This window comes from Cryptomeria japonica, chromosome 3 (genome assembly GCF_030272615.1).
Source record: "Cryptomeria japonica chromosome 3, Sugi_1.0, whole genome shotgun sequence".
NCBI lineage: Eukaryota > Viridiplantae > Streptophyta > Pinopsida > Cupressales > Cupressaceae > Cryptomeria > Cryptomeria japonica.
In genome coordinates, this window is record NC_081407.1 from 81,832,397 (window position 1) to 81,857,788 (window position 25,392).

A 25,392-nucleotide genomic window follows, 5' to 3' on the forward strand; every position below is an offset into this window, starting at 1 on the left:
ATTCAGGGCACTAGTTCTCATGGCATTCATTACACATCAGGGGAACCTCACATTGTTGGCTACATTGACTTAGATTGGGCTAGTGATATCAATGATCGAAAGTCTACTTTTGGCTTTGTTTTCTGTCTTGGCTCTGGTCCTATCACATGGTCTTGCAAGAAGTAGACTGCTCATGCATTATCATCTATAGAGGCTGAGTACCGAGCTGTTCTGCTTGCTAGTCAGGGGATCTTATGGCTTCGACAGTTGATGACTGAGTTTGGTTTTCCTCCTGATAGTCCCACTGTTCTTTGGTGTGACAATCATAGTGCTATTCATATTTCCCACAACCTAGTAGAGCATCAGTGGATGAAGCACATTAAGATTCACATGCATTTCATCTGTCAGTTGATTCAGGATGGTGTTCTCATTCTGGAGTACATTCCCACTTCTAAGCAGGTTGCAGACATCTTCACGAAACTTTTTGAATCGCCGTGCTATCTTTAGTTGCGCTCTATGCTTGGGGTGAAGGAATTTGTCCTTGGGGGGTATTTATGAGGCCTTCCTTCCTTCTTCTTCTTTTAGCATGTTCTTTTATCTCTTTTTGGAGAAGAATTTTTTCCCACTGGGTTTTCTTCTTTGTCTCTATTTCATAGAGATTTCATTGTATTTGGATACCTGATCAGGCCTTGTTGCCGGGACTCATCTTTCATGCTTTCAATAATTGTTCTAGGTTTTAGCTTCTCCCTAAGTCTAGCTTAAGGGGGGGTGTTAGAGTAATTGGGTCTTTACTTGATTAATTAAACATTATTTGTTTAATTCTTTAGCTAACATTATGTGCATATAATTAATTATTTTAATTAATTATTATGTGCAAGCCTAGGGTTTTCCCTTTTTAGGGTTTCTTGACCTATTAGAGGTTATTTTTTCTTTTCATTGTATGATCTTTTCACAATACATTTTTGCTGAATTGGAGCTCTCATCTTTTGAGAATACTTTTTTGTGTTTTGTGTGTTCTTCAGATTTTGCTTCATTGCTTCTCCTTGTAACAGGTTATTCGGCTTGCAGAAGATCTTCAGGCTACTGTGGGGTTGTATTTCTTATAGGAGTTGAGAAAATACAACACCACAGGAGCCTAAAGATCTTCTGCAAGCCGAATAACCTGTTACAAGGAGAACCAATGAAGCAAAATCTGAAGAACATACAAAACACAGAGAATATGCTCAAAAAGAGAGAGCTCAATATTCACAAAAATATGTAATGTGATTCTTACAATGAAAAAAAAGAACTCAACCTTTAATAGGTCAATAAACCCTAAAAAGGGAAAACCTAGGTTTGCACATAATAATTAATTAAAACAATTAATTATATGCACCTAAAGTTAGCTTAAGTGTAATAGAGATAAAGGGAACTTAAATAATTAAACAAAGAATGTTTAATTAATCAAGTAAATACCCGAATACTCTAACACCCCCCCTTAAGCTAGACTTAGGGAGAAGCTAAAACCTAGAACAACTACTGAAAGCATGAAAGATGGGTCCTGGCAACAAGGCCTGATCAGGTACCCAAATACAATGAAATCTCTATGAACTGGAGAAATAGAGAAAACCATGTGGGAACAAAACTCTACTCCAAAAAGAGATGGAAAAAATATCACTGAAGCATGAAGACCCTGCAAACTCTGTCGAAGAATAACTGCTGATCTGAAGAACATCCACTGAACTAGAACATGACCAGGTAGAGAAGACTGTAATCTGTATGAGTGCCCTCAAATGACACTACTCGAATCAGGAGGCAAACAAGGCAAAACAACTGAAATCGAAGATACAGATGGCATGAGAAACCAAAGCCTGAAGAGCTGATCAATCGAACCACGGAAGCATTAGAACCAACAGGATAAACCTCCCCATAATGCGGAAGTGGGAGAGGGACAGGAACACTGAAAAAGACAGCCAAAAACAACTGCATGACGAAGAACCAAGAACATCAAAGGTGCTGAGACACATCATCATGAGGCGAATGTCATGGAAGGAACACTCACTTGACAAAGGAAGATGGCAAACAAAGGCAAACATCAACCCCCTCATGGCACTTGATCAACAGTGTGTGTACAACAAGACACAAGATATGCAAGATTCCAAGTAAACAATGCATGATGGCACTTTATCTCAGTGCGTTTGCATAATTACAAGCTACAATGATAAGAAGACTAGAAATAGAAATGAGAATCAAAACAGAGACACCCTACTCAGAAAAGAGATCCCAGGACCTGAAACAACCACGATATCCACCAGAGTGCTTAAAAGCAAAAAACTGAATAAAATATGCATGGACCAGAATCTGGAAAAAAATGCATATTTCTGGAAAGTACACAAAACATGCTTTTCGAAAATATAAAGTTTTCGAAAAATGGAGGTCGGATGCTCATTCTACATCTCTCGGAGTGCAAAAAAGAGACCTCAATTTGACTGTAAAAAACACAGTCAAACAGTAAAATTGGAAGAAATTACCAACACCATGAGGTCGGCTTCGGAACCATCTTTCCGACGCCTATTCGTTCACCAAAATTCGACTCCGTATGCCCAAGATAGGGCCAAAAAACCAAACACCCCCTTAAAAGGCCCAAAAAAGGGGTTTGGTGGCCTGTTGGTGGTCCGGTGGCCAGGGAGCAGAGATCCGGTGGCGCATCGGTGGCGGCCGGAAAAAAACTGCGGCCGGGGAGCGGACGGAGCCAGGCTGCCGGCAGTGCTGGTAGGCGGCGGCCGGAAGGTGAGCGGCGGCCGAGTTGTGACTGGCCGGCGGCGGCAGTGCAGGGAGGCGGAGACGGTGGACCTGGCCGGCGGGGAGCCGGAGCGGCGATATGCGGTGGCCGGCGGAGGCAGTTCGCTGGCGGCGGGAGACTCGCCGGCGGAGGAAGATCGTGGGCGGCGGAAGCCGGAGGAACAGCAGCGGCATCCGGAAAAGGATGGAGGGGCCGCCGGCGGGGGCCGCAGGGGCCGGACTGACAGGTCTGACAAGCCTGTCAGTCCGGTACCCTGCGGTACCCACAAACCCCAAAAAAAACTTTCACAAAAAATTTTTTTTTCTTAAAAAGAAACAAATCTCCCCCTTTTTTTTTTTTCAAAAGAAAATTTCGGCCTGCATGCCGTAAAAAGGCAAATTTTTTATTTTTTAAAAAAAAAATTTCTCGATCTGCGTGCCAGGGCCGTACGGCCTAGATCTGAGAAAAAAATTGCTCCTAGAGGCTCAGGAACCAAAATAGGTCAAATTTTATATGACCATAGGGGTTTTCGGGCCTTCTGAGCACGATGGTGAGGTCCGTTTAGGCCCAAAGTGCTCAGAAAAAAAGCTCAAACCCTAGGTACACATAAAAATTCCTGAAACCCCAGATCTACTTCCAAAGCCAAAAATCTCAAAACAAGAACAGGTAGCTGCAGATCCACGCTCTGATACCATATAGGAGTTGAGAAAATACAACACCACAGGAGCCTAAAGATCTTCTGCAAGCCGAATAACCTGTTACAAGGAGAACCAATGAAGCAAAATCTGAAGAACATACAAAACACAGAGAATATTCTCAAAAAGAGAGAGCTCAATATTCACAAAAATATGTAATGTGATTCTTACAATGAAAAGAAAGAACTCAACCTTTAATAGGTCAATAAACCCTAAAAAGGGAAAACCTAGGTTTGCACATAATAATTAATTAAAACAATTAATTATATGCACCTAAAGTTAGCTTAAGTGTAATAGAGATAAAGGGAACTTAAATAATTAAACAAAGAATGTTTAATTAATCAAGTAAATACCCGAATACTGTAACATTTCTCAACTCCTATAATTTCCATAGTCCATAATAATATCTATATCTTCCTTTTGGATTTGATTGTGTGATTTTTTTGGCATCAAAAGTCACACAATCTAATACAGAAAGAACTATAGATAATAGAACTTTTTATACTGCTTAGTAGTTAAACTTATAAAGAAAGAAAGCAACATTTTACCTAAGAACAAGAACATTTTACCTAAGAACAAGAAGATGAGAAAACTAATTGCTCTCAAGTTACCTTGCGTGGTGCCAATAGATATTTGTTGCCTTGTTCTAATTTATCAAACTCTAATATTTTGTTTATTCTTCTCTCATCTTTCTCTTATAATATTGGGTGCAAGCATGGATCATCCAATACAGGTAAGTGGGTTTCCTTATTTGTATGTCTAGAATAAAGTAAGATTCGATGAAAGTTTTTTGTAAGTGGGTTTCCTTATTTGTATTAAGTTGATTGTGCTTGATATTGTGGATATTCAAATCTAAACAACCTTTTGTGACTTTAACTACTATCTTCCAACTTGGAAGGCCTCAACAATTAGTTTAACTACTATCTTCCAACTTGGAAGGCCTCAACAATTAGTTTAACTACTATCTTCCAACTTGGAAGGCCTCAAAAATTACAAGCAACAGAAAAGATGAATTACTATGTGCTTTACTTGTTCAAAGATGCACACCAACATTGGTAGACTATATTGTTGTTCTTTTAATCAGCTTAGTTACATTGGTTTTAAGGCATTCTGTTCACCAAAATCAGAATGAAATAAACAAACAAATTAAGAGTAAAGAATAGTTTGTCATTACACGTTTATTCTAAATGTGAGTAGTTCATTGAGCTATTCTATCAAAATCTTAGTGGTTTATTGGAATTATTGTTCTGATACTGATTGCTTACATTTGTCTTCTTGGATACAACTTTCATCCTTAATGGACATGGTGGTATCCACTAAACATTGTTGATCTATTGAAACAATGCTACAAACCAAAGATTTTTGTTTTTTAAGGCATAATGGTATTTGTAGTGTCAGACTTATTAGGCAAATCTGCCATCTTAAAGCTTGTTTTTTATTAAAAGGGTCTAGCAAGTTTTGAAGGGATTTGAAACCTTATTTAAGAAAAGCTTCCATAAAAAATTAGAATACCATTAGCATACCATCAGCAAACAACAAAACAAGAAGAAACAACTAATTCAAATTCTTCAAAGATTCAGATGCTTCCACTTCAAGCTGAGAAAGGTTCATGGACAGCTTAAAGTTTGTTGTTGGCTAGTACTAAAGAAGACTAGAATGATTGGAAAGTTGGAGATTCATTCCCTCAATTGTAGTAATGGAAATTCCCTTGCATCCAAACTATTATCCGTGCTAATCTCCCAATTGTTGAACTATTGCTTCATTTCCAGCAATTGACACTTCTGTGTCATGGTATTGCAATATTTGTTTCTCTCTTATTCTTGCATTTCACTTTTGTACCTTTCCTTATCTTTCAACGTACGTTCCTAGTAAACCTAATATATTAAATCAGGATAAAATATTAAGAAAGGCACCAAAAAAGAATTTATTTTTACCTTAAAAAGTAACAAAGAAGACTAATTATCTACTGGAAAAAGAAAAGTTCATATCAAGATTGATTTCTATCTTACTTATTTTACTTTTCATTTAGATTATTCCACAAATTACCTATCATTTTAGTAATCTCTCTATCCTTTCCAGGATGCAATGCTTTCAATTTTGTATGCTGCTTAACAAAGAAAAAAGTGTAGCTACTCCTATTTGGTTTAGGATGATCAAGATCCCTTTTCTAATTTCATTCCTATTATTATGATTATTCATGTAACTAGATAATTCTGCGAATTGTTTTATAAAAAATCTTATAACACACAACTTAATTTGTCTGAGCCAATGACCACAGTAACAAGAGAAATTAAGTAGTGTATAATAAACTCCTTAATTTATCTTGTTATCGTGGTTGTTGGCTCAGAGAAATCAACTAATGTATTATAGGATTTTCTAGAGAACAGTTTGCAGAAGTACATAATTACTAGAATAATCATAACAAATGGGGATATTTCTTTAGGGGTTCACTCTCGTTGCCATTGCAAGAGAAAAGATGAAACTAAAAAAAGGGATCTGAATAATCCTAAACTAAAATAGGAGCGATTACACTTTTTCCTTTGTTGAGCAGCATACAAAATTGAAAGCATTGGTATTGGAAAGGATAGGGAGATTAGTAAAATGATTGGTAATTCGTGAAAAATCTAAATGAAGAAGAAAAATCGGTAAGATAGAAATGAATTCTGATATTGACTTATCTTTTTCCAGTACATAATTAGTCTTCTTTGTTAATTTTTAAGCTAAAAATAAATGCTTTTGTGCTACCTTTCTTAATATTTTATCCTAGTTTAATATATCAGATTTACGAGGAGCTTTCATTGAAGGATAAAGAAAGCTACAGAAGTGAAATGCAAGAATACAGAGAAAAAAAAATTGCAGTCCCATGACACAAAAGTGTTGATTGCTAGAAATGAAGGAATAATTCAACAATTGGGAAATCAACATGGACAACAGTTTGAATGCAAGGGAAATTCCGGTATTAAAATTGAGAGAATGAATCTCCAACTTGCCAATCATTCTTGTTTTTGTGAGTATTTACAAGACAATCATCAATCTGATACGGAAACAACAACAAGCTTTAAGTTGTTCATGAACCTTTATCAGCTTGAAGTGGAAGCTGCTGAAGCTTTGAAGAATTTGAATTAGTTGTTTCTTCTTGTTTATTTTGTTCCGTTTTATTTTGGTTTTTATTGTTTTGGCGTCCGATGAAGATAATTGGATTTCCTTATTTTAATGTCTAGAATAAAGTAAGATTCAACAAATTTTTCTCTATATTTGTATGAGATTATGCTGCACAGATTTACGATTCTTATGTACATATTTCAAAATATAATTGTTTTATTGCTAGGAAAATGTAAATCTTACATTATTTACTATACTTTAGATCGAATGATGTTCTAATGTTTTATATTTGCACGTGTCTTTGTAAAGACCTAGCTCCACTAGAGAAATACCCAAGCAAAACGAACAAAAGTAAAATGGAAAGCAAACAGGTTCCTCCATTTTAACCATCCTAGATGGCATTGAGACAAATGATGCCTAACACAACTCCAATTAGAGCTAAGAAGAAATAATATGCTCTTAAAATCTCACCATTTTGTCCCATGAAGGTAGGTGCTTAGTCATGGATAATACTCTACAGATTGTCCAAACTTAAATTCCCAAGAGACTCAAATTTTGGTTAAAAATATTGCATAGCTATTCCCAAAGTTTTGGAAATAGCTAAAACTTTTCTCACAATTCAATTTTTATTTCTATTTAACCACAGGGATTTGTTAGAAGCACCTCACAGAGATGATGGCTTCTAGGACGGAATCTGATAATTCAAGGTTCACCCATGGCATTAAAGCAATGAGAATAGGATTAGCAGTGAAGAAAAAGAGCCTTATACCAATTGGCTCACACATGAAATTGGGCCACGCATTGAGGATGGCTTAATCGAAGATAGGCATGGCAAAGGTAAAGTAGTGGATGTAGAGAAGAAAGGTGATGCTGGATCAAAAGGACTTTATACCAGCTGGCTCACACTTAGAAGAAAGGATGAAGCCAAGAAGAAATGTGAGAGTTCATCACATTTATAGTCCACAGGCCATGCGGAGGAGATATCTCCAACAAAAATGTATATTTCATGCGAGAATCAATGGTGATAGATCCTATTCTAGAGGATATCTTGAAGATAATATTTTATAAACTTTCTCTTCATAATCTTTTCCGATTTCAAATCATCTGTTCTTCGAGGCAAACTATTATGACTTGCTTGGACAGTTTGATTTGAGTAGAAGCCCAATGTTCAACAAGATATTCAGTGAGGAGTGGACATACAGTCGCTCGGGATGGATTCTCAGAGTTGGAGATGGTGGTCTCTTGATTTCGTAGCTGTAAGAGAAATGGAAGCCTTTGAATCATCAGTCCATTGGCTATTCAATTCTAATGATGTGGTTGTGCACCTCAAGTTTGATTTAAAGGAAAGCATTTATTAGGTAATTGTTATAATTGGATGTCTTTATCTTCTCAGAAGATATAGATTGGTTGTTTTGATTTATAGATCTGTAAAACAGAGATGGCAAAGAATAGATGTTCACTTGGCTCACAGGGTAAACAGAAATATGACAATTAACTTTTTTCCAAACATTTTTGTGCACAAAAAAATTCTACTCTTTTCATTGAGTAGATGAGGGTACGTGTGATTTGAATGGTGATCGTAATAGCAAGTCTTTGTATTTTGGGGATGCACAGTTTCTTGGGAACCATTATGCATTAGGGACGAATCATAATGATTTGTATAAACAAACGGCTCCCATTATATACAGACGCTTAGTTTTTTTCAAGTTTGATGAGCTTGGCTTGCTGTGGAGATCTGTTCATTATCATTCTACCTTTGTACATAACAATTTTAAAGGTCCATTAAGGATGGAAGCTTAAGAGGAGAGAACTCATGATGTTATGTGTAAGGTGTTTAATGTAATGGTAGTCTATGATTGTAGAGAACTGTTACAGGAAATGGAAAGTTTGTATGATGAGATGGTGATACTACAAGTAGATAAGATAGGTGATGTCAGTAATGGAACTTCGAAACTTCAAATATGTGATATTTCATAGACACAGTTGTAATTTGAAGAAGTTAGAGTAGAATGATAGGGAGATGAAAGTCAGAGACACATGAGAAATAATAAATAATCTCGCAAATGAAGAAAAAATAAAAGAATACTTTTCAAATAAAAAACTTATTCTTTTGTACTTTCCTTCTAATTTTAAGTCTTAATATTTTGTGTTGCAGATATTATTCCTTATACACTTCTCTTTGTCTACTATGTACCATACATATACTAACCTTTTAAATTCAAGATGCAATATAACTTTGAGGCAACTGAAATATTTGATTCTTGAGCAACCAAGGAGATCCAATAAAATATGCACAAAGACATGAGTTAGACTGGATATATGGATCTTACTTGTTGTACTTTGAAACTAAAATAATATAATCAACTGTAGTTAACAAATAAGCAAATAAGCAGAACATCTTCCTAGGTTATGATCAAAGAATCTATATTATAGAAATTTTAAAGGAAATACCTTTGGCATTTTCAAGAGATAATGTTTTTTCTTGTCTTTTTATCATATAGGCATATCTCCCCTTTTTAAAAATTATTTGTTTGCATTCAAGATTTTGATGGCCATTCTATAGGACAGAAGTTATGTGAAGTGATTTGAAAAAAGTAAGAGTTAAGATAAAAATAAATGTAACACTAAATAAGAAAAAAGGTATTATGAAATAATTTGAGTACATTATTTGTGTTCTTTTTGAAAAAAATTCTATTACTTTTATTGGAAACCTTGATAACAACCAATTTTAGATATTCCTTATCCAACCTCTAGACGACCACTCAAGATTTAGGTGCCTTTAGTTGCAAATGCAAAAAAAAAGAGTGTTGCAAAATAAGCCTCCCTCCACTATGAGGACTCAGAGAAAATAATTTTAAGGTTCTCAATTTAGAAACATCTAAAACATGTTTCTTACAAAACCCATCATTCTCTTTTCCTTCTTGCATACACATGAGCATAAGTTAGTATATATATGAATTCTATAATATAATCATTTTTGAGAAAACTATTAAATATATAAAAAACAAAGGAAATATTATACTTAACCCTAGTAGCTTCAATCTTGTGGACACACTTGTACATACTCTCTGTGTTCACTACACTCAAAGAACAAACCATACTTAATTTGAAAGGCTTATTTAGTCACCTGTGTACTTCCCTCCATCCATTGAAAGTTCTTGTTGTCAAAGTCTTTCAATATAAAATTTCTCAACACACTCGCTGGTTCTAATTCACAAGCTTGCACCTCCTAGATCATTCAAACAAGTGAATGCCATGTGATAGAGGGGGACACATTGGAAACAATAGGTAGCCAATATGAATTTACTCAAAGTAGGTAGCCACTAAGACAAAATAAATGGAAACAATTTTAATTCATTTGTCCAATAGTCAAGACGGGTAGGTAAAAGAAACATTGTTTTATTTATAAGGTGAATCCATTTTCAAAGATTTTGAGTCTCGTGATCAAACTGTTACATGGGATAATTAAAAGTTTCAAGGAGTTGTTTCTATAATTAGTGATCTAATATTTAAAAAGGGTAGGTAAGATAAATAGTGTTTTATTTTATAAGGCAAAGCAGTAGTTCCTACACAGGATAGCTAATAGTTTGAAGGAGTTGTTTCTATAACTTTCCACTAAAGTTATGCCATGTGGTATATTAGTGATCTAATATTTAAAAAGGGTAGGTAAGAGAAATATTATTTTATTTTATAAGGAAAAGCAATAGTTTCAATTTTCAAATAGTTTGCTATTTGTGATTCAATGGTACGATAGTTAATTTATATGCAAGGCTTTGTTTTTACAATTTCTCAGTAAACTCATGCCTCAAGATGACTAAGTGATGAGGTGGTTATTCTAGGTGGATAAGTGAATATTATTAGTTTTCTTATTTATCTTAGAGGAGAATAAGGGATATTTGGATTTCAAAAAGGGCAAAAAAAATAATTTCATTTTTCAAAGAGTTTTGTATCGAATGGTTGCATATTGCAGTTAATATTTTCAAAGATTTGCTTCCACAAAATTTCACTAAACTTATGGTGTGTGACAACCAAGTGATAAATGGTTATGTTGTGTAGCTAAGGAAATACATTTCTTTGGTTATGTTGGGTAGGTAAGGAAATACATTTCTTTGGTTTTTCTGAGAGAAGAAAAGGAAAATTTGTATTTCCAAAAGGTGCAGTAAATTTATGCCCTCTAGAAAATAATGCTCCATCCCCAAATAATTTTTTATAATTCTATTTTAATGAAAATCAAAAAATTTATATTTTAAAAGATCCCCTTTGGTAATTTATAAATAGACTTAAGTTGCAACATATAAATGAACCAATGATTATGTAGAAGAGATGAGAAATATTATTAATTTCAGAGAAGAATTGAAAATAAATAAAATCAAAATCATTTTTGAATGTGATGTTGGACTTGAATTATTTTATAATAAGAGTTTCTAGATAAACTGAATAGTTTAGTATGCTTAACAAGTAATACAAATAGTTAAATAAGGGAAATGACTATTTTAATATTATTAAATACTTATTAATTAACATTAATATATTTTAATTTTAAAAAAATTCATGACAAAATTATATACATGTATATGTATATAAAGACGTTACTTTCAAGGGTCTATATTGTCACATGAATTATATAGATATAGTCAAATAATTTGTTAAAACAAAATTTAAATAGTACAAATATCAAATGTACATTTATATAAAAGATGTAGAAAAATATTACTTTTATTTTCATATCGGATTCATTACAAAGGTTAGATAAAGTTATTTAGGTTGATATATCTAACATCTCTTAGATAGATGTATTTAGTATATGTATACTATTTTATGAAAATTTATAGCTCAGAAAAATGAATGATTGATACTCTACTTTATACCATTAAATCACAATATTATTGAACATTTTATTAATTCAAAAAATATAAAAACTTTAAAATATTATTAGTATTTAGATTCATATTATCAAATAAATAAATAAATGCCTAGTATGCTTATATCTCTATATATCATAATAATACAATATTTCATATCGTTTAGTTTCAATATTTATAAGAGGATGGTTGTGCTAGGTAGGTAAGTGAATATTATTTTTTTGGTTTATTATATTTCTTAGAAGAGAATGGGGAAATTTTCAAAAGGTGAAAAGAAATTTTTTAAAATTTAAAAGTGTTTTCTATGTCATGACCCAATGGTTACATAAGGTACTCAAGATTTGCAAAGATCTATTTCTACAAAATTTTCATGACAAGTAATGAGATGGTTATGGTGGTTAGATAAACGAATAATAATTATTATTTGTTTTTCTTATAGGAGAATGGGGAATTCAAATTTTCAAAATGTTATTTCTATAATTTCACACAACTAACCATCCACAATATTCTACCCAACCAACCATCCACATGCATGCCTACATCTCAAGCAAACCAAAACCACTCTCACATTGCTCAAAACAAAAAATCCATGAAAACCCTTCTAGTAAATATTGGTAAGTCATGAAGGAAAAAATAAACACCTTTGGAAGAGCCTATGGAATTCATCTTGCAAATAATTTTCGCATTCAATCTAATTACACTTCCTATGAATGGACCTTTTGAACCTTGAATAAAACCATCATGCTGGAAAGATAATGAATTTTGTGAATATAGTAGGAACATATGACATAAGACTTGTAATTGCAACAAGATTGAAAATTCAATCTAATACCTTATCAAGCAAGGTGACATTAGTATTGAAGAACACATTAATAATTCACCTACTGAGGAATTAGATATATGCCAAGATACATTTTTCAAGAACGATCAAAATTATCCAATTATGTCTACCAATGGCTCATCTCGCAACAATCACACTCATGACATATCTATCTCCCATGAGAATTTTGACAAATAAATATCTCCATCTCTCTCATCATTCCCTCATCCCCTAAAGCATTTAATAACAAAAATCCCACCATCTCCAACAAACAATGAATTCAACAAGGACACCTTTTAAGTTTATCCTCGAGGGCTATCAACTATACAAATCCAAGATAATCCACTTCTTGATATTAAACCCTCTCATGAGTAAAAAATTCTAGAGTCTATGCCACCATACAATCCATTGCCAATCAAAGTCAATCAAGGGAGTCCCATTCAAGATCCATCTCCATCATTACCAAAACATGAAATTTATTGAATAATCACTAATGCATATTCAAACTCATGCCCCATATTAAGAGGGTAATTAAAAACACAAATTAAAAAGTCCTAAAGTGAATCAATATCAAGATCTCAAAGCTTCCTCATCTCATCCAGTTTTTGATAAAAGTACCATCTCCCTAGATTATAATGATGATACCACTACCCATTTTCATTCCTTCCAAGATGATACCCTTCCATCACAAGAGGAAATTTTCCTTCCAAGTGTCATTCATAAATGTGGCATCGCTGCCTATTAAGGAAGTCATTTCAACATTGATATGATCACCAAGGGCTAAGATATATTTTCTCTCATTTGAATCTTAATGCCTATTAGAGGAGGTAGTTGGAATTGATTTGTGATTATAATTTTGAGATTAGTTACATAAAGGGAAAGGAAAACAAAGTGGCAAATATATTGAGATGCAGACATCATATAATTGTCATGGTTTCAGTCCACATAGATTTCAAGACTGGGTGCTACAACAAGTAGAGGGAGATGGGTATTACTAGTAGGTAAAAGAAACCCTTTAGATTAACCCTCAAGACCATGGATATGAAGGATTCATTTTTGAATATGAAGGTCTATTAAGATATCAAGGCAAAATGTTTGTGTTGGAATTTGTAGAGCTAAGAAGTCTAATATGAAAAGAGATTCAATAGGCATAATATTTAGGTCATGCAAAAGTCACTAAACTCCTAACAATTTAAAACCTATTTAGTTTTGGAAGGGTGTGAAAATGGATGTCGCAAGGTTTGTAGTCAATTTTTTTGAATACCAGATGGTGAGATAAAACACAAACTTCCAATAGGTTTGTTACAACCTAATATTGTACCAAAATGGAAGTGACAAATAATTAGTATGAACTTTTTCCATGTATTTCCAATGTCCATAAATAAACATAATGATATACTAGTAGTGTTTGATACATTTACTACGGTAGCCCATTTTATACCCAAAAATTTAATAGATAGAGCACCCATTATAGACCACAAATTTGTCTAAGACATATTAAGAATACATCGGGTACCATAAAAGATAAGATCAAATAGGGATTCTAGAAAGACTTCTAGATTTTGGCAAGCCATGTTGCAGGCTTAGGTACTCAACTGAACATTAACGCAACCTACGATCTAGAAATAGATGGAGATGCAAAGAGGGTCAATCAAGTTCTAAAAGACCCTTTGAGAATGTATTAAATGGATCAACAGTACAAACAAGAAGATTACTTACCCTTGGTTGAATTTTCTTAGAATTATTCCTATGAGTCATCCATAAAGATGGCACCATTTGAGGCATTATACAGAAGGAGTTGTATAAATCTTGTGTCAAATATTTTTCAAGCTTGGGGTTTAAAAATTTGGAGACTATTATATTTCAATCTATATTCTTAATTTCTTCAATGGTTGAACTATTTCCAATGTTTTGATAAAAACTACTTTCATTTTGGTGTAATGTTGATACTTTAAATCATTGAGGATAATGATTCACAAGGGGGAGATATGTTAGATCCCTTTTTTTCATTGATACTATGCTATACTTTATTTGCATTGATTTGTAATTTTCAGTTAACGTTAATTAAACAATGGTACATAATTTCACGTGTGAAATAATTTTGAAAAGTCAATAAGTTTTATATTGTTATCTAATCATATTTATACATGTTAGAATTATTGATAAGATTTCAAGATAAATACATTGTTATGACCTAGTGATTGTAGGAAATTCATTATCCTTCAAGAAGGGAGGGAAAGTATCATTAGATATAGAAGATAAATAGGTGAAGGGTTGAGCTACCACTAATTCTGTGAGGCCTGCAAGTATTGGTCATGTTATGTTATGATGATAGAGACTAAGGTTGTGGAGTCATGAACTAGGTTTCTATTACGTTAACATTAGATAGTCACTCTATTTATTAGGGTTTCTTTTAACAAAGAACTCATGATGTTGACTTAAGCTTTTGTACATCTAAGACCAAGCTAAAAATCGAATTAATAATCATTTTTGACTTAAACTTTAATTTTATTAAAATGTAATTTATAATTAAATGACTATATGTGAATAAATCAACAATATAAATCCTTTCTCTTATTGTAACAATAGAAATCCTTTCTCTTAATAGAATAACTCAACTCGTTTCCTTCATCACTTCTTGCATCAAACTTTTATATATCCTCATCTCTTTTGATATAACATTTGCTTCCAAAAACTCTGAAATATCTAACTAAATGAATATGACCAAGCCATAACTCATAAGGAGTCTTACCAAAATCACCTTTTATATACCCCCAATTGAATGTGTAAATAGAAATGCTAACAAAATTTCTCCAAAAGGTCTGTGCAACATTTCCTTCAATCAACATAGTCCTAGGAGCATCTAAAATAGTTATGTTCTTGCTTTCAACAACTCCATTGTGTTGAGGAGTTATAGGAGAATATAACTATCTTCTAATTCCATTCCTCACAAAATGAATCAAACTCAATGGATGTGAATTCTCCTCCTCTATAAAATCTCAAATAATTCGGCTTCAAACATGTCTTTGTCTCCACCTTATCTTTGAATATCTTGAATTTATCAAGTGCTTATGATTTCTCCCTTAGAAAGGTAACCCACATCATTCTAGAATAGTAATCAATCAACAACATGACATATTTGTCACCCTAACACCAATATTTTTACGTGGCAACCTAGAAAGGGAAAAGCCATGGTGGGATTGAGTACCCCCAATATTATTATACTATGGCTAGTAGTAGAACAATATTACATGAGGGGAATGCACATGCATTCAGGCACACTTCCTAGAGCTCACTGTTCAATTACAAAAGGGCTACAACCTGGAGGAAGGCTCACTACCTTACAGGCTAATAAAAAATTATTACAATGAGTAATGAACTAAAGAAAAGCATCTAACTATGCCAAATGATAGTTTTGATTAGGCAAAAAGTGATTTGTTGTTATTGTTTTGATAAATTGCTCTGTTGTGCTTTGCTACTAGTTACTAGATCACCAAAAATTAAGGTGCATATGTGAAAATATGCTCAATCACTCCCAAAATCATATCCCATATCATATCATCTCCCAAAAACATTATCCAAGTTCATCTTATATATCTGCACTAACAAAATTGATCTCCCACAATTCAGCTTCTCAAAATATCAAAATATTAAACATGTAGCTTCAAGTCGGCTCAAATCTTCGCAAAACCATATTCTGGATCCAAAACATATGATCACACACTTCCCATAAGTTGGTCCAATTACCTGGAGCTTACCAAGCACCATTGAAATCACCTCAAAGAATCTGGTCCATACGTTACACCACCAATTATGAAGATAACCCTTTTTTATAGTTCTACTGGATACCGAACCTTCTAACATGCTTAATAAACAACAACAGAGGATAGGATTGTGTGATAATCTACTTCTCATACTCAATCAACTTAACTCTGATAATTGAAACCAAAAAAACATCACCAGAAATGAGAAATGCTCACCAAAACTATAAACTAAGTATCACTGACAAACTTATACCAAAACTTACTCAATGCTGTGGAAAATGATAAGTGTTCCAAAACTCCAAAAACTGCAAGAAATCCAACAATCTAAAATTTGTACACTCAATTGACTCCCCCTAAAAATGAGAATCATTTTTTAATGCTTTCTCCCAAATCTCTCCCCCTTTGACATCAATGGAAAAGGGTAGGAATCTGCCAAAACTTATGTACAAATGAAGGCAATAATTTACATGAATTTAAAAATGTATGCATAAGTGACCTTCAAGGATTTCAAGTACTTGTTCCATCCTCCGAGGAAAAAATCAAAAACATTTATTAAGACACTTAACATATATGTATGAATTTCAATGCCTTTGAGATCAGATGGCATCGGTTTACCTAAAGCACTGACTACATCCTGCTAAGCTCCAAGTAAGGTGTCGATTTAGGGAGTGATCAAACTTCTTATATTTCCCACTTTTCTTAACACTTTTTCTTTTTGCTTATGAAAGCCCTTTATTTTGTCAGTGATATCCATTATTTAAGCATTAAGGGAACTTGAAAAAACTGAATAAGGGACAAATGAATGACCAATACCAACTAGTTTCCCTTCAAGATCTCTTATTTTCTTATCAATATTTGCAGTAAATTTTGGCGAAAAGATACATGATTTGAATATTTTGTCGCCTTCATCTAATGCATCTTCTACACTCTTCATGACAGTTCTTAAACTTATTCTATCTCCCTCAACCATCTTTAAATTTTGCTGCAACTGCATCTCATTAAACTTATTCTGAACTAATTCATCCACAACCTTTTCTAATGAGTCAGAATGAGTCTCAACAACACTTAGCATATTCTTTAGCTTTCTGGATGGTGAAGCACTAGAATCCTATCTGAAATCTGGCAAAATCTTCTCCAAAACTTCTATTGCTAAAGAGATAACTTCTCTTTACTCAAATTGTTATTTCAGCAGGTCCTCACTTGCCTTGATCTATGCAAGAGTGGCAAGTTTAAGTTATTGAAGAGGGAATAGGGTGCTTAGATCTACTAGACCATGAGAGAAATCATCCTCAACATTTGCAATTTACTTACCTTTGTTAGAAACAGTGACTGGTATTATGGTTGTCAGAGCCTTGTCAAATTTCTCTTTACTCTTCTCCTTCCCAACTTCTTTATTCTTATCCTCTTCACCATTCTTACAATCTCCATCATCCTTTCCCACTTTACCTAACTCCTTAGCTATCATCTCTACTATGATCTCAATCTATGGAGGATCTTGAATAGCATTACCAGAGTTGTTGATTTCATGATTTGCTTCCTGTCCAACCTAATTGACAGATAGCTAATCTTGCTATCCACTAGGAACATTTGCAAACACATCTGGGATAGATGGAGTACCCTTAGGCTTGTCATATTGGGAATTTGTAACAGCTACCACAGTGGTGTTCTATACTTTCCTCAGACTATGAATCTCACCGGTTGCACTCAAGCACGTGACTACTTGAATGGATTGCTTTGTAATCTTATGAGGTCTGTCCAGCCATATGAACTCATCATGAACCCTTCTAAGAATGTATCAGACCCATTCCACCTCATCAAATACCAGAAAATAGATAAATTGTGCAGAACCCTTGTCATGAAGAATCTTGTATTCAAGCTTCAAATTTCCCAGACTATAAATCATATGCTTTTATAGAGTGTAACCATATTTACATTGCCAAGTTCTTCAATATCACAATGAATGTATGTCCTGATATCTTCATTGTGAAGAACACCATATGAGACTGAAGAAAATGCTCCTTCTAGATCATCTTCAATAGATTTTAAATGATGCTTTTTGAAAATGGCCCTTGCTCTATCAGATATTTCAACTACTAGAGGTATAGAAATACCTGATGTAGATGTCATTAACAAATTTAGGGTTTAATAAAGGATAGCTCATGAACAAATAAATACCTCATGTTTCACAACCAGGTGCAAGAAATTGTTGAATGATCATTTCAAGCTCGATTGTTGCTATCAAATATCTTTTACTTTGCCGCTCTACTCTTTTCTCTCATTCGCATTGTGAAGAATAAACTTTTAAAATGCCCTTTTAACCTTTGAAAACCTAATTTTGAGTTGTAATAAATGCTCATCCTTAAAGCTTCCAGTTATCATACTTCTCATCAAATCGCCTATCAGAGTCTCAAATCTCCATGAAATCTTCCAAATTTTATCTACATGCTTGATCTAGATCTTCTATAACCTTCTGGAACCAGTTACAGGTCTCCGAAGAGGAGGTTCTATTGATCTGCGTGAAAAACTCCCCCTAAGGCCAATACTGAATTTGGGTTTAGACAATCTGTAGTGTATAATACATGAATAATCATATATCATCATGGGAGAAAATGTTCATATTTGGCTCCCTCATGGTTTTCGGCTTCCTATTCCTTTTTTTACTTACAACCTATCTCTTCCCATCCTTACAAAAATGGTACCCTTTTTAATATACTTTGTATATTTCAATCAAACAACTCCCATTTTCTTATTTCAACCAAAAACTGTGTCAACCCCCTCAATAGGCTATTCTAGACCCCTTTTCTCTTCAAAAAACTATTGAATAAATTTACTCCCAACTGGTCTTAGTACCCAAATTCATATAGTCAATGTTGACAACTCAAGCATTTTGAGAATCATAAAGTTATAAAAATCTCATTTGAGATCATGTAGATTCCTTTCTCAATCATTTTGAACACCATAAATACATCCACACCACATAAATGGTTTGAATGACTAATTTAGCATCTACCTATCCTTAATTATTCATGGCAACATAAATGTGCATCATCCTCACAATATTATTTTGTAAATAATTTCATATCTTTATTTCTCAAAAAATATCAAAATTAAACATATCCAAATATATAAATTTTATATGAATCCAATAACATCATTTTTATCTCTAAGAGAATTGCCTCTATGAAATTATTTACAAAATAATAGTGTGAAGGTGAAGCACATTTATGTTTTTATGGCTATTTAAGGATAGCTAGATGCTAAATTAGCTATTCAAACCTTTTGGGTAATGTGGATGTATTTATGGTGCCCAAAATGCTTGAGAAAGGAACCTACATGACCAAAAAGGAGATTTGAATAAATTTATCATGCTCAAAATGCTTGAAGACAAGCCAACATTGGTTATAGGAATTTTGGTAATAAGACTAGTTGTGAATGAAATTATTAAATAGTTTTTAGAAGAGAAAAAGGGTCTACAATAGTATAGTGAAGGGATTGGAGAAGTTTTAAGTTGAAATAAAACAATAGGAGTTGTTTGGTTGAAATATTTGAAGTACATGTTATCTAGGGTAATTTTTTTGTAACGATAGGAAGAGGTCGGTTGTAAGTGTAAATATTGGTGCATGTTTTAGTGATAGTTGATATAGTTCACCTTGGGATGTTCCTTTTTTCTTACATATGTGGCATGTTGGAGGATTTCGGGATTTTTTTTCTTGACGATGGTTATCATGGTTTCATTTGTAGGCCTATTATCAGAGAATGAGATGATGGTGAATATTAAAATGGTACATAGATGGATAAGCTATGGTTCTCGCTTGCTTGTGATTTTGATGGGTGTATTTACAATGTATGATGTCAAGTGGTAGAATATTATGATTAAGGTGTCCCCTACCTTGTAAATCCTATGACATTGTTCCAACATATTTGAAAAGTGTCTCAAGGCGCTTAGGGGTTATTAGAAAAATGTTTTGTAAGATTTATTGTCACTATTTTCTATAATACATTCATTAGGGGTGATGTATTCCACTAGCAATATTAAATGTGGGTTATGAACACAACTTTTTGTATGATTATGCTAGGATCAAGAGCTCAATAAAAAGTACAATAGAGAGACAAAATAGATGATAGGAATAAATTGCATTCTCTCAAGATGAAAATAATGATCAACTGGATATTTGAGCACACAAACATCACATGTGGCTCAATGAGAAACAAGGGTAGGTATTAAATAGGTGTGGTAGGTAGGAGAAACAATCTAATATTTTACATGAGGTGGATCGGTGGAATGTAATAATAAGATAAGACGACAAAAGGTATAAATTCTCCTACACACACTATCCCAATGTAGCACAAACAGCCAAGTGTCTCATACCAGAATTACTATGATATGCATGTACCTAAGTAAACTTAAGTAAGGTGTAATAATATCCAACATGAATAAATAATTACAGCAACACCCCCCTTAAGTGCAACTTAGTGTAATGCACTTAAGTCTACAATGAAACTAAGCAATGCAAGATGGGTCCCAGCTACGAGACCATGTTAGGTACCCATGTACAAATGTAAATGCACGCAAACTAATGTAATGAAATCTCTCACAAAGCGGGTAAAGAGAGAAAAACTCAATGGGAAAAAACCATCCCCCAAAAAGAGAGATGAAAACCATATACAAAGAAACTCTCATAGAAGTATGTGAGGAACAAAACCCTATGTGAGGAAAAAGTCCCCCCCATATGAGAGAAGAATAAGAGAAACTAGGTAGCCCCCCCTCAATGTAGAATCTGCACCAATGATAGAAGCTCAATGATGTATGAAGAAACTACTCCACAAATGTCAAAGAACAGTCCTCCCCTTGGGAACAAAACAAAAACAAAGGTGTATCCATGAAGTCTCTCCAATCATGAAGGGAAGATGTAGGAAAAAGAATCATGATGAATGGAATCTCTGAAAACTGCTCAAGTGTCTGTATGTTGATGCTGAAAGGTACCCCCTCCAAAGGTGGTGAATTGCTCCACACTACTAAAAAAGGCACTCCAAGATCTAGTGGAGATGAATCTAGAACAATATCCAAAGACTCACATGTCTCCTCAAAAGATAAAGAGACCTCCTCTAACTAATGTACAAAAGTATCCATAATCATGTCAACCTCAAAAAAATGATCATGTAGAGAATGCACAAGAGGGTCAAAGTGTTCCCTCGCAACAATCGAAGAAGGATCATCTTCATCAAAGAGAAGATGAATGTCATCAATGATATCTCCCAAATCTGCAATTTAGGACTCCACAAACAAACATGCAATATCTATCAAGTAGTCATCCCAATCAAATGAAGCTGGAAGATAAGTAATATGCTATTGCACTGAATTACAAGAAGGAAAAACTATCGCACTAGCTGCATCATTGGGTGTAAAAAGTGATGTGATATCAATAGGAGGAGATGAAAGGCAAGGCTCAAGAATGGGGTCACATGTGAGAACACCTAGGTTCAAGTACCTAAGTTTCTCCTCAAAACCTGAATCATCAACATAGGAAGAATCAACCTCATCAATAGGACCAAAATGTGAAAAGGAGTACAAACGAGATGCATGATCAACCACCCCAGTCACAATGATATCTCTAGTATCCAACTCTGTAATTATAACTGACTCAGGTGTGAACTCCACAGTTTTCCTAGTTGCCCCATGTGTGATTTGATAGATGGAAATAAGATTGTTTGTCAAGTGTGGTACACACAACACATCATTGAAGGAGTTATCCCCAGTGGAAATAGATCCTTTCCCAATCACATCCATGTATGCATGATTCCCCATCAATGATTTGGCATGTGGAAAGGCTCAAATGAAGAGAACATCGATTGCGAAGATGTCATTTGATGAGAAGCCATTGAATCTAGAAGCCATCTCCCTGAATCATGACTTGTAGTAGCACAAAGAACTTGTCCCTTTCTTTATCTGTCCTAAAAGAGTGATCATTTCCTTTATCTTTTTCTTTGGAAGAAGAAGCTGATGTAGACATTCTAGAAGGTAGGTTGATTTTGTTCTTCTCAAGAAGATGCTTCAACTCATCAATATCCATCTTGTAACAGTGATGTTCATCATGTCCCGACTTCTTGCAATATGTACAAAAAAGATTGTCCTTATATGATTTCCTCTTAGGTGAGTCACCTTGTTGTGGAATGGAGTATTGTGGTCCATCTTGTTGTGGTTTTGTCCTAGGTTTCTTTTGATTCTTGCCTTTTCCTTGATTGCTTTGATTCCCCTTATTAGCCACCAATGCTTGTGACTTTGAAGATTTGAGAATCCCCATCTTGGTCAACTTAGATTTCTCAAGTATCAATATCTTCGTGAATGCATCAAAAGAGGGAGAAGTATATGAGGAACCTTGAGCTCACCTATGGTGTGAAAGATAGATACAAAGGTTGCATACTCTCATAGAATCTAGTCCAACAAGTTATAAACCAAATGAGCATCATTTTTGTCAATGCCACAATCCTTTAGCTTTGCTCTTAGCTTATGTGCTTTTGTGACATAATCTTGGATTGTATTAAAATCCTTGGGATCCAAAGTTGTGAGTTCACTATCAAGCTTGTAGCTCTTAATCTCACCAACTTGACCATACAATTTCTCACAAATATCCCAAGCCTCTTTAATTGTAGTACACTTACCAATGTGAAAAATGAGGTCATTTGATACATAGTTTCTAAGAGTTCCTAGTGTTATAGCATTAGTGAGTCGTTCAATTTGAGCATTAGGATCATCCTTAGGATCAGGTGGTGCTGTAATAGTTCCATTTACATAATGAATGAGTCCTTTTTCTATAAGTTTACTCCAAGCCTTAATCTTCCATGATGCATAATTATGAGGAGTTAAAAGTGGAAATTTAGGAGAAACCATAGTACCAAAATGGAAAAAAAACAAGATAGAGAGAGGCACAATCACACAAGACACCCCCCCAAATTCACTCAATCAAGAAACCCTCCCCAAAATGGTGATTTGGCACTTTATACTTAGTGTGTATACAATGGGCCACTTGCAAAACAAGGAAAGGTGGACTTCTAAGTTCCATTTTACAACTGTCCAAAATAGGCTATAAGAGACTCCAACAAATAGCCCAAGTGATCTAAACTGATATCCAAACAAAATGCAAGTACCAAATAAGCCAAAAATGACAAAATACTGGAAGTACGATTTCTACTCAAAATCACTGCAAACTAATGGCAGATTATAAAAGTAGACAAAAATAATACACTTTCAAAAAAATGGCACCTAAAAGAAGGTCGTATGACCCCAAATGAAGCCTCTAAAGTTGCAAAATCAGGGATTAGATAGGTATAGTCATGAAAATCTGAAAATTCTGAAACATTTGTCCATCAAAATCAGAAAATTCCTCCATCACTATGAAGAGAACTAATTATATCCCAATTCAAAAAAAAAAAGCACCAAAAAAGGAGCCAAAATGACCAAGATATGGCCATGTGAAGTCAGACTCCAAAACTGAAAATGCAAATGAAAGGGGGTCTTCAAATTTTCAACAAATGCTGATGCAGGTTGATGTTAGCAACCTAAGAGTTTAAAATTGATGGTCATATGATCGTCAAAATGATCGTCGCTCCCCCTGGCTAGCCAAATGGAAAGTGCCACGTGACAGTCTGTGAATGGTTTAGTACTTGTACGGATGATGAGAGTGCTGGTGATGTGGTGTTTTGAGGTGGCAGACAGTGTGGCTATATGGCTCCAATGTGGCTGGTGATAGGGAGTGGGACCGCTAGAAGGTATAGGAGTGGCAAGCGGAATGGAGGTCACTGGGGAGGCAACCGAGGAGGTTGGTCGGGGAGTAGTTGGCAGGAGTTGCTAGAAAGGTGAGCATTGGTGGGGGCTAGGCACAGAGCAGCCACCGAGTGGTCAGCGGCAGGCGGAGCGAAGACTGGTGGTAGGTGGAGCAATTGCTATTGGGGGCTGTCGGAAGGGGATGTATGGGATGGAGAAGCGAGAGCTAGAGTAGGGACGAGCAGTGAGACCTAGTGGAGGTATAGGTTGAATTGGGAGACATCAGAAAAGATGCACAACAGTGACAGAAGCAGGCATCGGGCCTTGCAACAATAAATACAGTACGGGGTGTCCAGGGTGGGTGTCACGACCCCCCAAAAAACAATTTTTTTTTGTTTTTTTTAATTTAAAACTAAAAATTTTGAAATACCTCTCGATAAAAAAATATTGTGCAGATAATTTAAATAAATTTGAAAATGCAAAATAATATATATATATATATATATATATATATATATATATATATATATATATATATATAATGGTTTTGCAAAATTCATACCATCTAGCCTAATAGGCTAAATGTTTCCTCCAAAACTGATTTTCTTGAGAATAGGCCGAGTTTATAATAAAAATTCATGGAAAGGGCCTCCTAGACTCAACTGTGATGTCCAAATTGTTGTAGGATGCCCCCAAAAAATACAGATCCCTAAATCCAAAAATTGAAGCCTCCAATAATGACTAATCAGAGAAGCCCTTTAGGCTTTGATACCATGTGATATTTTGCCAAGATCAAGAGCTCAGTGAAAAGTACAATAGAGAGACAAAATAGATAATAGGAATAAACTGTATTCTATCAAGATGAAAATATTGATCAACTGGACCATCAATCAATCAATCGATCAAATACATACAATGAATATGAGCCTGCTTATATAGGCAAGGCTATATGGATATGTGAGCACACAATAATGACATGTGGCTCAATGAGAAACAAAGGTAGGTAGGAAATAGGTGTTGTAGGTAGGAGAAACAATATAATATTCCACATGAGGTGGATCACCCACCAAACGTGGAATGTAACAACAAGATAAGACCACAAAAGGTGGAAATTCTTCTACACATACTATCCCAATGTGGAACAAACACCCTAGTGTCTCATACCCAAAGTACTATGATATGCATGTACCTAAGTAAACTTAAGTAAGGTGTAATAATATCCACAATGAATAAATAATTACACCAACACTTTTTTATTGTTTTCTTTCCACGTGTGGACACCTTGAATAAGATAATTAATGATTCAAGAATTGGAAAAATGAGTGACCTTTGGTCTTCTCCAAGTATGGGATTGGAAGAGAAACACACGTCTCTAGGTATTCCATCATTTATTACATTTACTATGATTTTTATCTTGCAAGATTGTGTGCCCAAGATGAAGAAAAATTATTGCAGCCAAAACTTTTTTTTTTTTACTTTCATGTTGTTGTGGTTGTGAGAAATGAACATTTTTTAGAAATATTTAGTAGTGGTTTTGTAGATCTTCTCATTCTATAAATTCAGCCTTCTAGATGTATAACTAGTGAAGAGTTAAATGTAGAGTTTCTTATAGAAACAAGGATAGATGGGACATAAGAAGGTTATTCA